Source organism: Vanacampus margaritifer, chromosome 6 (assembly GCF_051991255.1).
Source record: "Vanacampus margaritifer isolate UIUO_Vmar chromosome 6, RoL_Vmar_1.0, whole genome shotgun sequence".
Classification (NCBI taxonomy): Eukaryota; Metazoa; Chordata; class Actinopteri; order Syngnathiformes; family Syngnathidae; genus Vanacampus; species Vanacampus margaritifer.
Window position 1 is genome coordinate 4,078,057 of NC_135437.1, and position 14,066 is coordinate 4,092,122.

At 38.2% G+C, this 14,066-nt stretch overlaps 2 long non-coding RNA genes across 2 annotated transcripts in view; one reads left to right on the forward strand and one right to left on the reverse strand.

Annotated features, from left to right (window-relative positions):
• LOC144054082 (uncharacterized) overlaps nt 1-13,129 on the forward strand; it is a 31,989-nt gene extending 18,860 nt beyond the window's left edge. The window contains exon 4 of the long non-coding RNA XR_013294593.1: nt 11,650-13,129. This is a non-coding gene — a long non-coding RNA (uncharacterized LOC144054082). The remainder of the gene's footprint in view (nt 1-11,649) is intronic.
• Nucleotides 1-14,066, reverse strand: part of LOC144054081 (uncharacterized) — a 196,512-nt gene that overhangs the window by 41,198 nt on the left and 141,248 nt on the right. The gene's annotated exons all lie outside the window — the stretch shown is intronic.

Sequence of the window (14,066 nt, forward strand, 5' to 3'; positions counted from 1 at the left end):
ACTATTCTTAAGAGTAGTAACAGAAATTAAAACTAAGGGTTACATACGCCCACACATGAATACAGCAGCAATTAAACTTTTATTAAAGCCAGAAAAAGACCCCACCCTTCCATCAAGTTACCGTCCGATTTCACTAATTAACACTGATATTAAAATTATCACTAAGGCTTTCACATCTAGACTAGAAACAGTAATCTCGACAATCATTCATAGCGACCAAACAGGCTTTATTAAAGATCGGCACTCTACTAATAATATTAGGAGACTCTTTAACCTTATTAGCATGTCACAGCGGCATGATAAAAAGGCAGTTATTGTATCATTGGATGCAGAAAAAGCTTTCGACAAAGTTAACTGGTCCTTCCTCTTTGCTGTTTTAAATAAATTTGGCTTTGGGAAATCATTTATCCACTGGGTATCAGTATTATATGATTCTCCTAAAGCTACAGTTACTACTAATGGGATTATATCTCAGAGCTTTACTTTACAGAGAGGCACAAGACAGGGATGCCCACTATCCCCTTTATTATTTGCAATATTTATTGAGCCACTTGCATTCGGCATACGCCAGGAAAGAAGGATTCAAGGAATTCACTCTGGGGTAACAGAACATAAAATTAATCTATATGCCGATGACATCTTACTTTATTTAGAAAAGCCGGCTACTTCGCTAGGGGAAGTATTTAACTTAATAACTAAATTCTCACAGTTATCAGATTATTCTATTAACTGGACAAAATCAACACTTCTACCTATTACAGAAAATTCATGGAACCCTGCAAGCCAGGACCCACACTACTCATTTCCTATAGGTAATTTAAAATACTTAGGCATAAAAATCTCACCTAAATTAACTGATTTAATTCATTTAAACTTTTCTCCACTTCTGGATAACATTTATAGTGACTTGGAGCGCTGGAATAACCTTCCTATTTCTCTAATAGGACAAATAGCCACCATTAAAATTAAAGTTTTACCCAAAATAAACTATTTTTTTCTCAATGATTCCATTTAAACCTACGGCTAAATGGTTCCAGTTGTTAGACTCAGCCGTTACAAAATTTTACTGGAATAAAAAAAAGCAAAGATTAGTCTATCTACTCTTCAGAAAAGTAAATCCAAACGTGGTCTAGAGGCACCAAATTTTATGTACTACTATATAGCTAGCCAGCTACAATATATCGTTCTATGGGCACAACCCAACAGAGACACTAACTGTTGGCTGGAACTAGAATAGAAGGATTGTAATAACCTCAGACTTCGAGATTTACTCTTTATTACAACATCGATTAAGCGACATAATTGTTTTAAAAACCCAATGATTTCCGTCACCGTGACTGCCTGGTGGAAGGCACTAGAATTGACAAAAGCCCAAGTGGAGCCCTGTGGGCTCTCTCCCCTATGGCATAACCCCGACTTTCAACTTAACAACCAACCGTTTTATTTAGGTGTGTGGGAGCAGAAAGGAATTACACATCTCCACCATCTCTTCTCAGATAATATGTTTATATCATATACATCCTTGCTCCAAAAATACAATATAAAAAACGGAATTTTTTTACATTATCTACAAGTTAAAAATATGATAAAGAAAAAAAATTCCAACACTTCGGGGTACGCTCCAACCACCTGTTTTAGCTAAAGATATTAACAAGCTTTCTCCGACAACAACAAAAAAACTTTCAAAAATATATAAGTTACTTTCATATACTGATAAAATGTCTTTACCCATCTCGAAATGGGAGACAGACTTGTCTATAGCACCGGAATCTGACTTTTGGATTCAAGTTTGTAAAAACGTATTTAAAATGACAAAATACACAAATTTACAACTTATCCAATATAAAATTATTCACAGAACATACATTACTCAATATATGATTAAGAAAATGGGACTCTCAGACTCCGACATTTGTCTTCAATGTTTACAAAACACTACAGACACTTATGTTCATGCTTTATGGTTATGTACTCCGGTTATGTATTTCTGGACTAAAGTCTTAGAAAAACGTTCCGCTATTTTGGACTGTAGGATACCTTTATCTCCAAACTTGTGTTTGCTAGGTGACCTAACAACAACTGACTTACCACATAAACAATTTCAATCTACACTTGTAGCCCTTATTATCGCTAAAAAAAAAATTCTTGTTAACTGGAAAAATAAACAAACTCTGAATATCGACCAATGGTCTAACCTCCTCATAAATCACATTTTAATGGAAAAAATATCTGCCTCAAATAAAAACCAAATATCAAAATTTATAGAAACATGGTCTACGTATATATAATTTTTTAACCTAATTCTGGTTACTTAATTCTGTCTGTTAGCGAGAGCCACTACATCGTGATAACTTACATTGATGTTTCTGCATTTGGCAATTTATTATTATATTATATTATTAGTATGGGATTTTTTTTTTAATGGGCTTTAGGTGAACTGATGAATACACACACGCACGCACATGCTCACCCACATACAATATATATATATATATATATATATATATATATATATATATATATATATATATATATATATATATATATATATATATGTGTGTGTATATGTATATATATTTAAAAAAAAACATTTAAAAAAAAAAAAAAAACATTTTTAAAAAAGGAGAGCAATGATGAAGTCAAATTGAATGAACAATACTGAGCTCTCCTGGAAAAACAAAAAAACACTATGTGGCTGGATAGCCTAGAGTTTAGGGTCGCAACCTTTGATACCAGTCAAAGTGCGCCTGTTTGATCCCCGTCGTGGTCGATCTTTTATGAGTCAACGTTTTTTTTTTTTTTAGAGCTCAGTATTGTTCATTCGATTTGACATCATCATTGCTCTCCTTTTTAAAAAATAAATAAATAAATGTTTTTTTTCTTTTTTTAATTTTAATTTTTTATTTTTTAAATATATATATATACATATATATATATACTGTATATACTGAAAGAGGAATAAATTATTATGTCCTCTTTGCGTGTTCCAAAAATGAAGATAGATTTAATGTAAGGAAAATACACCTTTTGCAAAAATGATTTAATAAAAAACAGAGAATCTCTGGACAAATAACTGCCTCTAATCATCACTTAAACAGGTGGGATTCAGAACGTCAAATGTAGCTCTTCCGCGTGCACAACGGTTTCTTATAGTTAAAAAGACCTCCTCTCTTTCATTTGTAGACAAAACATACTCTCTGGTACTTTTTCGTGAGCGATGGCGAAAACAGAGTCAGGTGTGGGTGTTCAAAACAGATTCTGTTCTCAAGGACCAAATGTGTTTTCGCACAAAGCGCTGAGAAGGAACTTTTTTAGACTAAATAGTATGTCCCAGCTTAAGGTCAGCCTATACGAAGTCAACACCATCTGCTCTGCACAGGACACAAAACATTTCGACAAGCGATATAAACTCTGAAAAACTATTGCAATCAACACAACTTGCATTTTCTCTTCAATAAATAGCTTATTAAAAGAGGAGTGCATGTAAGCATGCATTGCTTCAGGATGCGATAGTGGAAGTGAGGAGTCCGCGAACATTAAACTGGCTGTTGAAATTGGTGCCTGAAAGCAGCATGAAGGAGGTAAGAGCTGGGCGTTAAACAGTAATCGAGGAAAGAGAAAGTAAGGCCACGGTCAATGTTTAAAAACGTTGACCCTGATTTGTCTGCCAATAGCAGTTAACAGTTAAATCATAAACAACACATCACTTCCTAATGGATCATTATTGTTTTGTTTGAGTCCCAAGTTTTTTTCTCCTTTTTTTCTCCTGTGTATTCAGCTGATAAGACTCAGAGGGGCTTAAAAAGGCACACCCTCGCCTCCTCTTGTTCCGCAACTAAAAATAAGTAGTGAAGTAATGTAAAAAACACCGCTCTATTTACATTCTGGTAAGTCACAGCCTCTTGAATGCGAGACTGCCGGCACTGTTGAATCTGGGTTAAATGACTAAGGGGAATTTTCCCTGCCTGTTGTCTCGCAGTGAGATAGGAATTATTGAGAGGTGGAGATAGAAATAAAAGGAAACTGCATAACAGAAAAGGTCAGTGAGAAGGGGAGAGCCTATTTCATACAAAACGTGAAGAAATTCCTGTACAGCGAAATTCCATTTGTGTGCTTATTTGCATTTATATTGTACATCTCTCCTTCCTAATAGCCAACAGGAGGAGGTGGTGGTGGTGGTGGGGCTGTTAAAAGATAACACTTATTGCTGCAAGGACGGTGCAGATACAAATCTCTGGAGTTGAATTTTTGAATGATTGGGATCAGAGGCGCACGTGGATGGATGTGTGCTGCGCTAAATCCCTGCCTTGTGTCACGCATCCCCTCTGACAATGATGCCATCGCCGTTATCCTCAAGCCGAGATCACACAGGCAGCATGATACTAAACACCCACAGAGGAACTCTCTCAGCTTTCATTTTTCACCTGACTTGATTTTACAATGGAGATTAGCATTGGAACAAGCACATGGATTTTTACGTTTTGTGCTAAACAATGGATGGCAACTAGCGGCCTGCGGGCCACATGCGGCCCACCACCAAACTCTGAATGGCCCCTTGATTAATGCGTGAAAAAAAAAGTCACAGTGACGCAGCATCAGTGTCATGTCTGGGTAGAGCTGGCTTTGGTTGAGGGCCCCGATTGGTCCTGAGTGGATGCCTACCCTTCCGCAGGCTGACCAATCTGGGCCCTCAGCCACTTGTGCCTGGCCCCAGGTGTGACTAATCCCCTAATTAGTGTGGGTGCATTTAATTCCCGGGTGGTGATCAGTCCCTTGTGGGATCATTGCCATTGTCACGGTCACCCCCGGAGTTTGTGCTGTCGTTTTGATTTTGAGTTTGTACAATAAAACATAACAGTCTAACCCGCACTCCTGCCTTCCTGCATTTTGGGTCCTCTACTCCACACGCCGGCGGACTCAACTCCGCTCCTTGGCCGGACCGTGACAATCAGGAGCAGCTGGGGATTGGGTACCTTTCTAGGGGATACTTTGACATGGTAATAGTGGGGTGGGATCAAACCCACAATCTCAGGGTTGCAAGACAACCTGTCTACAACTGAGTCACGCCACCCCGGTTATGAAGTGTGTGGTCCTATGGGTGCCTCCTGAGTATCACTGATGATAAATCATGGCTCCCTCCAGCATTTAAGTTGCCCATTCCTGAGCTAAACACTTCTCATCTATGGGCAGCTATAATTGCGGTGATGTGTTTTTCACAGAATAGTTCCAAGCAAAGAATTCATAAAACTCCAGCTGTACTTGAACTGCTGCAAGGTATTCTCACACATTTCAGGAACATTGTTAACATAATTACAGCAACTACAGTATTTCTTATTGCTTTGCATAATAACACAGCTGTACATTTATACGACACGCCTTTGCATGCTCTGCCTTACCTTATAGCAGATCATCATGTGATCCAAACATCGGTAAACAATCAACATATAATTAATTATCAGTCATCCAGGATCTCTTTCTTTAACAAGTCTATTTCTACTTTCAATTTAATTATTTAATTCATGCATTAAAGCAAGTTATGTCACGCGAGTGCTAGACACTTGTTTACATGAGCACACGTCCCACCAGCAGAGAGTAGCGAGTCAGGATTTAGTGTACAAGTTTCGAAATGCCATTTGTGTAATCATGTACTTGAATAATATAATGGGATTACTTCTCGAACGTCGTCATCCATGTGACGTCTAACTACTGATGACATCATATACGTCATTGACATATCAGTCTGCAACATGGTAGCAAAAGTTACTACCACTACAAAGATCCACTTTATGCTTGTTTAAGTGGGATGATATGTAAATCAAATATTTGCTATGAAATATGAAACCTGAAGATCAGATGTCGCGATGGTCCTTCCAAAGCCACGTCTCGCCACCTTATAATGCAAGCAGTGAATATTTGGAGTGACTTGTAATTACTGAACAGTGATGATGTGTTCCTTATGTATTACTTGGAGAAAAACAACAAGCACGCTAGCTCCATATGTCCGGATGAGACAGCTACATCTTTAAAGGTTATTTAAATTAATAAATCCTCTAGTGAATACGATCCAAAACAGTCTGTGTTTACATGCAGTCAATATTCAGGTTAAGGTCATAAGGAAGACTTTTTATGGCATAAATGACGGCAGATGCTAAGTTGCTAATGTACATAAATAACACTGCAAGCCTTGCGTGAAACTGATAACTTGGATAGCATTTTGACCACACATAAAGGTGAAATATATCTGTATCGTGCAAACTTGTAAAGCCTTTGTATGATCACATTTGCAAGCACTCACCAGTGTCAGTGAGCGGTAAGGGTAATTCCACGTACCAGCATTGTCAAGTTGAAAAAAAGCACTTTTGGCACTTCATAGGGAATGGTAATATCACCCAACCTGTCCATCTTGCGCATGTACATAACACATGCATGTGTTTTTCATCCGAGTGAGTGTGAATTCTCTTGGACAGAAAGTTTAAACATATTTTTAATAAATATTATGTACCTGAAATCTGATTGAGTTTTTATAATTTTATTTTCGTAACTGCAACTGAATATAGGGACATTATTTTTTTGCATCCTGAATACGTAATGCTGTTATATGTATTTTTTTGGACAAAAATATTATTAGTATTAGTCTTAAAATTCTTTGAATTCATTTGTGCATACTAAAAACAATTAATTAAAGAAGGGGTGAAAATTAGTACATGTAAAATTGAGGTAAAACAAGTACAAAGTATTCACATTTATTGGTCACACAGGTCAAGAATTATTTAAACACTGAACAAGTTGGGAAATGAGGAGAAATGAATGGCAAATGAATTTCCCAAATTAATGAATTAATTTGCCACCATCTCAATTGAAGATGGAAACAATTTAGACAGTCTTGGGTGAGTAATATAATCAAGTAAAAGAGGCTTGATTAAACCACTTAGGGGCCAAGGAGACTGTAAGATTTCAAGGGGCTGCAAAAAGCATGTTTTGTTCACACTGTTGCAATTCTGTGACTGAACGTCACATTATAAAACAATAATGCACATGAGAGTAGCCATTGCCACTACGTGCAGAGTTAAGCAGCATCAGCAACGGAACACTTTCTCCATCATGTATTTTGCCAATGTGAGCAATCCCCTTACCACCCAAACCTCTGGGGAAAAAAAGGGAAAAAATAAGTCAAATGAGCTTGTTTGCATCTTATCACCAGGAAATAGCATTAGTCAAATTGCACTCTTGGGCTCAGGCTTGAAAGGGATGGCATAGCAGTGACCATCATTAGTCCCGTCCCCTGACATGTGGCCTGCCTCTGATCCAGAGCCAGGGCCGGGCAGGAAGGCCGAAGGTAGGCATGAGAGGGTGGGCAGCCCTGGGTGGGCTCCTCCACTTGGGCCCTGCTAATGGGCCAGCAACCATCAGGCTGGTATGTCGGTATGTGTGCCGCCACAGCTCTTGCAGACGTCGGGGGATTTTGAAAAAGCAGGACCAGATGATTGCAGAATTAAAAAAAAAAAAAGGGGGGGGGGCGCTACCTTAGTTGAATGCACCACATGGCCACTGCCTCAAACAGAGACCGTCCACTTCTCATCTTTTCATCTCTGAGTGAAGTGAAGCCAAGCGAGCATAAACGGCAATGGGCTTGTTCTGCTTGGTCTGGTCTAATCTCAACACTTTTCTTGTCCATATTTCCATGTTTCCTCCTCCTCAGTGGGAGCAAAACAGTGCAATGTCCCACATTGCCGTGCACTGCTACCATTGAAAACACGTATTTTCCCAGCAGTTTAGCGCATGCCAGCTATTTTTCCCATGCTCTCTCATCACAGGACCTATTTGGGGCGTAAATGCCATTAAAGTAGCTGATGCAGTAAAAATAACTCACTGAGAAGTAAAATAAAAATAATATGTATTCAAACAAGCAAGAATGATTTCTCAATATAGCCATGCTATTGTTTTTCTTTCACTCCTGTCTTTTCAAAACTTTCTCCCACCACAACTTCTGTTTTTCGGACCATTATGCTGCAGCATGGCGCGATGTTTCCCGTCAAAAACAATGAGCTAAAAGTTGAGTGCCTTTATATATGACTCCCAGTGAGACCAATGTGATGAGGTGAATGGCTTTTCTTGTCTCGAGGCAAACCTACCTGTTAAAATAGTGGCTTTGTTAAGAAACACACCTCCTTGGCCATGAACATTTACTGTATATAACCCTACGGTCTGAAGTGGGGGACTATCCAAGTCTTAAAGCCCTATTTTGGTAGACAGGCGCCCGTGTGTTCCATGTAAAAATGGGCAAAATTTCATTTTGGTGCTGGGGCAGCTTGTTTGGGGCCGTGTTGCAATGATGCTGCCTTGCCCCCGATGCACCTAACAATTTTGTCAGAAAGTAGCCTGTGCTCAGCGTTTAGACGGGTACATCTCCATTTTGTGCCAGTGACAGTCAAGTTTAGTGTGTTTGTAAATTTGGTAGACTGTGGATGTCACATCCCTGGCGTATCTCTCAGGTGACACAAAGTAGAATAGATTTTAGACTTGTAAAAACCAGGTCTATCTAGTGGCCCATGTGGTATACTGGAATTTTAGTGGATTCGATCGAGGAGCTGGCAGTCCAATTCAGTGCGCCGCGGATGTGTGTAGTTTTCATGGTCATGGGTGCATTATAGGCTGTCTCCAATTGCCCAGGTCATAAGCGCGGCCGACTACATGATCCGCAAGGGGAGATCTTGCCTTCCTACAATGGTACACAACGATGCAAACACCAAATCTACCTGTGCCAAGTCTATGCAAATACCAAAAGAAAGTAAATTCCACCGATGTGCACAGCTAGACCGTGCTTTGCGTTAGACTTGAGTCGGGAATCAGTTTATAAAGCTGAGGACTACTATTGATACCAGTGAGACCTCTGTTGCTGTATCCCCCAAACAATGAGGAAGTCATTGATCCTTCCCACCATCACAGTTGGGAAGGACACATTTTGTGTTTGCCCCTTTTGGTGACAGGGTTAGTATCAAACCCCCACAAGGCACGTCCAAGTGATGTCGCGCCGGAGCTCAAGTAATAGCAACAAATATCCTTGGATACCATCTACTTCCTCTGGGAATGACTGAACCCATTCTCCACACTACAAATGAGTCTTGACATCATTTGTTTAAACTGCATAAACAAAGTTTCAAATTTTGTTAAATGCCACAAAGAACTTGATGGACAGACAGGCAGAGAATTGTCACTTCTGTGCTATAATGGCATGTCTGAATGAAAAAATAAACAACAAACAAACTCAATATATTGTGGATAGTGGCAGAAGAAGGCATCAACTCTTTTGCTTGTTCACAGATAATGTCAGCACATAACACTACACATCAGGCTTATCTCCTTTGTTGAATTCCTTGCCCACACACACAAACACATCACTCATCAGGATCAACAACTGAAAACTGTATCTTGTTAACCCAAGATGAACTTTACCGCTTGTTGATGATCAACATCTAGAATCTATTCTGCTCGCCCACTGATCTGCTGGAGGCCATAGAAGGCCTATTTCAAGTTCACATCGTATAATGTGAATAATGTCCTGTTAGACATTTTTTGACAGCAATATGTGTACATCTGTTCTATGGCAACTGTAATAGTATCACAAAAAAATAAAGCCACAGAAATAACTTAACTCTTCATTTGGATCATGCTAGTCATATGCCTTTAAAATGTATGATTCTGTATGATCTTGGTTAATATACACTGCATTTTTGGAATCTGGGTTTGCTTCAGTTGGGCATATCAGGGTTCAACAACATCATGTGTCCAAAATATGAGGTCTGCTGAAAACCTGAAATATATATATATTTTTTTAAAAAAGCATGTTTTTGCAGAAATATATTTTTCTTCTTTGACAGCACAGGAGAATTACAAAATGAAAATACCTGTATTTATTGGGTCCAGACTGGGAAGATAATTCTTCAGCGAGCAAGAGACATAATTTTCACACATGGATTGGCCTCCGTGGAGTCCAGATCTTAACCCAATTGAGAATCTTTGGAATGTTTGAAGGCTGGAGACATCCATACATGCGTGTGGCCAAAAAGTCATGTAACTCTTCACAAAAAGAACTGATCTGATATTGCACAAGTTAGAAAATGTCATTGTGGCAAACATGCCATAATCAAAGTCAATGTTTGTTTAACAGAAAAAGGAGAGTTACTTTTATTTTAAAATGTTAACAAATAATTATTTGTACTTGGATTTGGATCTAAACTAAACACAGGCTAAAACCGTAGTATGATGAACTGGGAAGAAGGTATTTTAAAATAGTTTTTCAGCACTCTTGTTTTCTGTTATCACATGACACATCACATCTTTAGAAATACACATACCGCAAACGTTGCTACACGAAAGTCCGTTTTAGAACACACAAAACTAGCTTTGTTGGCCGTTTTATAAAAATGTTTATGCACATTAACTCTGCTGATAGTCTGCGATAAGAGCTTAAGTTCAGAAAGTGAGATCAACATAAACCTTGCTACTCTATGTAAACAGCAGGATGATGCTGATACCAGGTATCGTATCGGTGTCGATACTAGCCTTAATTTAGGGTATCAGTACTCAACACCAATATCGGCTGCCCTCTTATGGCGACCAGGAGCTACAAATAAGAAGAATAGAAAAGTACCATTAAATTCAGGTAATTTAAAGGAAAAAAATGCTATATTTGGATATATAGGTCTTTCTTTAAAATTATCTGTCATTGTTCTCTGGTGGGGATTTTATGCACTGGTTTAATCAGTATTTGTTACAGGTTTCTGTGAATAATAAAGAGTTGAGTATTCATATTAGTATCTGTCTGAAAACAGTGGTATCGAACATTCCTAAAATGGATCACGATTTGAACAGATTAAATTGTTGCTCTAATTATAGTTAGTTTTATAAATGTAAAATGCAGTTAGCTTTCTTAAAAACAGTTTTTTTTTCGTTTGTATTTTATTTCATTAATGAAAATGTTTTTCAATTTTAATTTTTGTTATTTTGTTCTTTTTCGGTAACTAAAATAACCTTGGTGTTGATTTACAGTATTACTGTATGTAGTGAACAAACAAGAGAGGTGGAAGGATGACGGAAGAACTTTTACGGCTGTGTTGCAAAATGCCAATAACTGCTTGGTTGTTGAGACAGGATGAGAATGGGAGGAAGACAGACAGCATCTGTGTGCACGTGTGCGTGTTTATGCGTGTGTGTGTGTGTGTGTGGGTGCGTGGGTGTTTGTGTGGATTAGGAGCAGTTAGAACGGCAGCAAAGCAGATGTTTCCTCTGTTTGGTACTAGAACATCACCATGAAGGAAAAACAGGGGCTTAACCTAAACGATGCACTAATCAGCTAATGAAAAGAGTAATCACAATATGCTGAAACCATTTGATAGTAACTGTGATAACGACATAAATGTTCTGTTGTGTTGAATTCAACCTCAGCCAAGTTGGAAAAAACTTTTTTTGGAAGATCATGTGGAAAATTTTAATAGGCCAGCATTACTTATGGTGAGATAATGATCATGAGGATGTAAGAGTTATATTTACTTTTAATACTTCCTTATGATCATAATCATAACACACTACTTGAAAAACTGCTCTTAGCAACAAATTTTTCCACTGAGTGTTCCATTTTATTTTGTGCAGGTTTCTTTGGGAGAATACAGTGGAACCCTGTGATTTGCTGGCTAGGAGGATGGGGTGTAACCCCTTCTCCAACCCAAAGGGACAAAAATAAGTTTTATAGATAATACATTGATGGATATCTGTTCATATTCTGACCTTTTTTTTTTCAATAGAAAAAAAATATCTATTGCCATCAGAAAATTATTCTAAATGTTGTTAACCATTCTTAATATTATACAAGTTCAAAAAGAGGTAACCACTACAAGATAATAAAACTGGAAAACAATACTATTTTTTTTTTTTACAGAAGTGCAGGAGAAGGTGGCTTGCTTAGTTTTAACACACAGGATGTGTTGTGGCTGGATGTACATGCATGTTGATGATCAAAGGGACCTTGCTACTTGCATTGTTACACTTATCATTATTTACAGTTCAAGTGTTATGATTATTATGATTATTATTTTCAACTTTATTTGACAGTTTTTCATTAACAAACATACAACATACAAACAAACCAAGAACACCCCCTCTGGCAAGGCACATGACAAACAGAGTGGTCAGACAGCCACAGTTTAAAACTCAATGGTAATTTGAGGTTATTACAAACACGTTGTAATAATCAGATATATCTGCCATTCATATGACATGATTGAAAGGAAAAAACCCACAAATTCTATAAAGGGACTCCAAGTCAGGGTGAAAATTTTTTGGACATTAGACTGCTTGTATCGTAGTTTCTCTAATGGCAAGAAAGACAGTACCGGTAATTCCCTCAACCACTGCAGGTACAATGGTTCTAAATTTGACTTCCAATGAAAGAGTATGAGTCTGCATGCTAGCAGTGAAGTGGATGCCCTAGCATTTGTTTGCACATTTGAGATTCTACAGCGGGGGGGCAGTACACCAAAAATGTAGCGCGCATGTGCCTTTTCACCTCCTGTTTAGTCTCATTTTTAATCTGCATTATGGTGTTTCATTGCATTGCATTGACGGGAGGATTGTGTGAGCCTGTTCCCCAGACATGTGTTTTTACGTGGAAATTACGTGGAACGGCACCTTCTCGCCAGTGACAGAAAGACGAATGAGCGGAATGTCCTATTTCTTATTCAAAAGGGGCTTGATTTATTCCATCGCATTTCAGCAGCAAACAATTTCAACGCCTGATATGAATAACAGCAATCGGGGTTAGCATGAAGACGTTAGCAAAAGGACGCGTCCTTTAGCTTTGTTGCTAATGGACGTTTGTTGATTTCAATAAGAAAATACGGACAATCCATAACACTTGGCAGCTCAGAAGACGGTCAAGCTCATTCCTCACTTGTGTCACTACATTTCCATTTAAGCAAGCTGCAAATATAACACAATCAGACTCTGTAATATGTCTACAAGATCGATCAAATGACGAGGCATGCTTTGTGGGAGTTTTATGCATTAAACACTGCTTTATGTCCTTGGCTTCTGTGTACTGTGAGACTGCTTCAATTAAACAATAAAAACAGAACGACTAACTTATTGACAGCACGTCATAGCTAGCTTCAGAGTGAAGAGTGATGACTGCTTGGCTGTACTACATCATGCATGTACAGAGAGAGAGAAAAAAAAAAAAAGGGCGTGCCAGTGAAATGTCATGGCTTGTGAAATTCAAGAAAATATCTCATTTTTACCAAGCTGTTTTTTAACCAAACCAATCATTGAATCATATTATTTGTACTTGTACTCTTTCTAAAAAAATGCCTTCGGGTAATTTGGTCTAATGTCCTTTTCACTTTAGGCCATGCAGTATTCAACTGTCATCTTGTAGCCAACATCACAGTCAACCTTTTGACATCACTAGTAACCTTCTGTAGTGGCATAAAAAAAGAAAAAGAAAAGAAAGGGAAGGGGAAAACACAGTTATGTGAGTTTTGCCTGCCTTTGAAGTTAAGGATGAGTTTAGAGGTCAATGTTTGGTCCTTTGTACGTTTTTTTGTGTGCTGGAAACAAACATAAGCTGAAATTCTATATAAAGCTCAGCGAGGGTGCGAAGACTCATGACTGCATGGTTTGCTCACTGTGCTAAACCAGAAATGAGGAAATGATTGATTTACATTTTATTGATGAAATATTGTTCTGCTACATCATCAACATGTGCTAAAGTGCAAGCATTGCCAGCTATGAGTTCATCCCCACAAGCAAACATTTTATGCAAGCTCTCTTCTGCTGCTGATGAACATCAAAAGTGCTGAGTCATCTTGAGAGGCAAAGCGCTTCATCAATGCAGTTTTCCCACAGAGAAATAGAATTGCATTTTCAAAAACGATCAAAAAAACAACTCAACTTCAATCATAACTGTTTACAGGAATCCAACATTTGGGGTTTCTATGGCACTGACACAATCAGATCATTGTGATACTGAAAATGACAGCATAAGGTCATGATGCCCGTACATGCCATAACTT